Genomic DNA, 5,000 nt, shown 5'->3' with positions numbered 1-5,000 from the left:
TTTTGTTTCAGGTTGTTTTTTTGTTTTGTTTTATTGTGTTTGAGGTGTTTGTGTTTGTATTGTTTTGAAGTTTTTGTGTTTTTTTTGTCTTGAAATGTTTGTGTTTTGTTTTTTGTCTTGTGTGTGTTCTTGTGTATGAAGTTTTGTTTGCGTTAGTTGTTTTGATCTTTGTTAAAGAGTTTGTTGTTTTCATCTCGTTTTTGTTTGTTTTGTTTTGATCTTGTTTGTTGAAGTGTTTGTGTGTTTTATATTCTGTTTGGGTTTGTTGTTTTGATCTTTTGTTCAAATGTTTTTAGGAAATATCTTTAATTTGTGGTTTGTTTTGTTTTTGTTTTTTCTAGTAATTTTGTCTTGTTTGCTTCAGGTTTTAGGAAAAGCTGTTTTGTTTGTATTTACTTCTTTATTTGTCTTTCATATTTATTATTTTTTTAGATTTTTTATTGATAATTGTTTTTCTTTAAAGTATCTGGAGTGTTTGTTTACGTAAATATAATTGTTTACTTTCTTGAATTCACTTTAGCATTATCATTTTTTTCATTTCTTTACTGATAAACTAAAAATTGCTTTAATTAACGCAGGAAAATGAAAAAAAACAGGTCATTCTTTTATTCTCTCAACCACAAAATTACATTAAATTACAAAAAATATAATAAAACGTGGCTAATTTCTGTATCATCGCAGAAATAAATAAAAAAAAAAAGTTAATTGTTTTTCACTGGACAGTAAAAAAAAACTCCTTATATTAACAGAAATACGACAAAAAAGCAGATTAATGACTGAATTATAAGATTAGTACAAAACATGCTTCAAAGTTACACGTAAAATTTCATAAAATATACTAATTTCGCATTTAGCTGTAATTGTATGCTACTTGTAATAGGAGGAGGAGGAGGAGGAGGAGGAGGAGGAGGAGGAAAAGATGCGATGTATAGGAAGAGAGAAAAGAGAGCAAATAAAGGAGAAAGACTAAAAGATAACACAGGAGGAGAAGGAGGAGGAGGAGGAGGAGGACGAATAGGAATACAAAGGAATACAAAAGAAAGCCAAACAGCAACAGACCTTTTGGTGCTTTCAAGACTGTTTGGTAACTACTAATTAGCTACAGAGAAGAGAGACAGGACAGTACAAGAGGAGGAGGAGGATGAAGAGGAGGAAAAGAAGAAGGAGAAGGAGGAGAAGGACAAAGGGACGTATTCCTTCTTACCACCTTTGTTATCACCTGCGGGTAGACAGTGCTTCTCCTCCTCCTCCTCTTCCTCTTCCTCCACCTCCTCCTCTTCCTGCTTTCACTGCCGCTGTAGTCGTAATAGAAAAACAATACTTAACAGCGAACGGGTTAAACATGTACCTTCCTATCTAATATTCTCCGTGTGTCACTCCCTATAAGCAGATGTGTCAAATGATACGTTTTTTCTTAATCCCCCTTCACGTGTCATTCCCCTTAAACAGGTGTCCTTAAATATTACCTTTGGCTAATTAATCATGGATCGCTCGCTCTCTCACCTCCATTTGATGTAGTAAAAGATAGATGAACATTTTAACACATCAGGTACATCGGAGTCTCGCCTCTATGCACCTTCTGCACCGTCTTAACCCTTTCACTGCCACCTGGTTCACAAGACAAACAAAACAAAACAAGACCAATAAGGTGAAGCAAGACACAAAGACAGTAACACAAGATAGAACAAAGAAAGGCTTAAACAAACGATAAATGAAAATAAGAAAACAAAACAAGACAAAACAAAAAATTCTCTAAAGTATATAAGAGGTTAATTAAGAGACGTAACACGAAGACAAAAAAAGACGAAAAACACTCAACACAAAAAGAAAACAAAAGAAAAACAAATCAAGACAAAGTAAGACAAAACAAGAGGTAAATTAAGAGACAGACAGATAACACATAAAAAAAGATAATAAACAAGAAAATAAATAAGAAAAACAAAAAGCAAAAACTAAATAAAAAAACAAACCAAGACAAAACAAAACAAATTGCTCCAAGATAAAAAAAAAAAAAAAGGTGAATTGAGAGACAGGTAACACAAAAAGACAACAAAAAAAAAAATAAAATAAAAAAAAAAAATCAAAACAAAACAAGACAAATGAAGACAAAACAAAACAAATTACTCACTCCAAGATAAACAAGAGATGAATTAAAAACAAGTAACAAACAAGACAAAAAAAAAAAAAGAAAACAAACGAAATTAAAAGAAAACAAACGAAACTGACAAAAAAAACAAGACAAAAACACGCACTTCAAGACAAACAAGAGGTGAATTAAGAGACAAGAAACAGAAAAAGACAAAAAAAAAAAGAAACAGAAGAAAAAAAAACACATCAAAACAAACCAAGACAAAACAAGACAAAACACGGACTTGAAGGTAAACAGGAGGTGAATTAAGAGACAAAGACAGGTAACACAGGTGCACGTTGCGTCCCTCACACCTGGTTACACACCTTTGCTGTTTAATCACCTGAAATACACGTGTAGGAACCAAGTCAGGTGTGAGAAGAAACAAGTGACGGTCATAGAGAGAGAGAGAGAGAGAGAGAGAGAGAGAGAGAGAGAGAGAGAGAGAGAGAGAGATTAAATACTAATACTCTCTTCTGTTTTTACTCTATTTCATCTTGTTCATTGTTCTTTGTTCTTTTCTCGTTTATTTAATTTGTGTTGAATTTATAGTAGTAGTAGTAGTAGTAGTAGTGGTGGTGGTGGTGGTGGTGGTGGTGGTGGTGGTGGTGGTGGTGGTGGTGGTGGTAGTAGTAGCAGTAGTAGTAGTAGTCGAAACAGCAGTAGTCGAAACAGCAGTTGTAGTAGAAGTGGTGGTAGTAGTAGTGGTGGTAGTAGTAGTGGTGGTAGTAGTGGTGGTAGTAGTAGTAGTAGTAGTAGTAGTGGTGGTAGTAGTAGTGGTAGTAGTAGTAGTATTACACTAAAAATAGTTTTAAATCCACCAGAGAGAGAGAGAGAGAGAGAGAGAGAGAGAGAGGCTGAATATTCAAGTTGTCACAGGTAACTTTGCTCACGCGAGTCACACCTGCGTCTCTCTCTCTCTCTCTCTCTCTCTCTCTCTCTCTCTCTCTCTCTCTCTCCCTTTCTGTAATCCTTCCTTCTAACCCATCAGCTCTTATTCTCCTTTCCCCTCTTCTTCCTCCTCATTTCCCTCTTCCTCCTCCTTCTCTTCCTCCTCTTTATCCTCCTCCTCCTCCTCCTCTTTTTTCTTCCTTATCCTCCTTTACCATCATCATCCCCACCAGTACTAAAGGTCCTCCTCCTCTTCCTCCTCCTCCTCCTCTTCTTTTCTTCCTTCTTTCTTCTTCTTCTTCTTCTTCTTCTTCTTCTTCTTCTTGTTTCTAATGTCCTCTTCCCCTTTCAATTATCTTCTTTTTATATTTTTCTTTTTCTTTTTCTTTTTCTCTTGAGTGTTGACAAATGTGTGTGTGTGTGTGTGTGTGTGTGTGTGTGTGTGTGTGTGTGTGTGTGTGTTCGTTAGTTTTTTCTGTTTTATACGTGAACTGATTGTTTGCTCTCTCTCTCTCTCTCTCTCTCTCTCTCTCTCTCTCTCTCTCTCTCTCTCTGTATCATATATTGTATTTCACATCCCCTTTGTTTCTTTCCCTCTTCTTCTTCTTCTTCTTCTTCTTTTGTCCTCCTCCTCCTCCTCCTCCTCCTCCTCCTCCTCCTCCTTCTCCTCCTCCATTTACTTCTTTATCTTCAAATATTTCTCACCTTCCTCTCACCTGATATCTTTCCTTCTTCTCTTTCTTCCCTTCCTCCCTCTCCTCGTCTTCCTTACATTTCTCTCTCTCTCTCTCTCTCTCTCTCTCTCTCTCTCTCTCTCTCACCCTTTCCTCTTGAATTCTTCCCACATTCCTCCTCCTTCTCCTCCTCCTGCTCCTCCTTCTCCTTCTCACCTAGATCGAATGAGTTCCATGTGGAGGGGGGAGGAGGAGGAGGAAGAGGAGAAGGAGGAGGAGGAGGAGGAGAAGGAGGAGAGGAAAGAGGAGAGGAATGAGGAGAGGGAAAAGAGGGCAGATAAAGGAGAAGGACTAAGAGATAAGACAGGAGGAGGAGGAGGAGGAGGACAAAGGAACGTCTTCCTCCTTACCACCTTTGTTATCACCTGCGGGTAGACAGTGCTCCTCCTCCTCCTCCTCCTCCTCCTCCTCCTCCTCCTCCTCCTCCTCTTCCTCCTCCTATTCCTCCTCCTCCTACTCCTCTTCCTTTTCCTCAGGTGCCAAACACAGGTAAGGGAAGAGAAGGAGGAGGAGGAGGAGGAGGAGGAGGAGGAGGAGGAGGAGGAGGTAAACAACAGGTGAGGAAAACAGATGAGGAAAATAAACAGAAAATGAATAAATAGAATAAATAAATAAATAAATAAATGCATAGAACACAAAAGTTAGTGTGTGTGTGTGTGTGTGTGTGTGTGTGTGTGTGTGTGTGTGTGTGTGTGTGTGTGTGTGTGTGTGTGTGTGTGTGCGTGCGTGCGGCTTAAATCGACTTGTGAGCTAACTCCAAAACTAATTTAGTGAACATCATGAAACTCCGTGTTCTAATTTGAGCGAGTTCCTAATCTCTCTCTCTCTCTCTCTCTCTCTCTCTCTCTCTCTCTCTCTCTCTCTCTCTCAAAAAGACAGAGAGAGAGAGAGAGAGAGAGAGAGAGAGAGAGAGAGAGAGAGAGAGAGAGAGAGAGAGAGGCCATTAACACATATAAAAGATTGATGGTATGGGCAGAAGGATTAACAGCGTAGTAATAAAGTAGTAGTAGTAGTAGTAGTAGTAGTAGTAGTAGTAGTAGTAGTAGTAGTAGCAGCAGTAGTAGTAGTGGTGGTGGTTGTGGTGGTGGTGGTAGTAGTAATAGTGGTGGTAGAGGTGGTGGTGGTAGTAGTAGTAGTAGTAGTAGTAGTAGTAGTAGTAGTAGTGGCAATTAATCACTGAGCCACTTATCTACCCTATAACCACCACCACTATTAAAGATTAGTAGGATTAGGAAGAATGATTAGGA

At 38.3% G+C, this 5,000-nt stretch overlaps 1 protein-coding gene across 1 annotated transcript in view; it reads left to right on the top strand.

The window, feature by feature from the left end:
• The window catches only part of LOC123508901 (MOXD1 homolog 2-like), a 268,072-nt gene that overhangs the window by 92,651 nt on the left and 170,421 nt on the right, over nucleotides 1-5,000 (top strand). The gene's annotated exons all lie outside the window — the stretch shown is intronic.

Source organism: Portunus trituberculatus, chromosome 3 (assembly GCF_017591435.1).
Source record: "Portunus trituberculatus isolate SZX2019 chromosome 3, ASM1759143v1, whole genome shotgun sequence".
Taxonomy (NCBI): domain Eukaryota; kingdom Metazoa; phylum Arthropoda; class Malacostraca; order Decapoda; family Portunidae; genus Portunus; species Portunus trituberculatus.
This window is presented reverse-complemented; position numbering and strand designations above follow the sequence as displayed.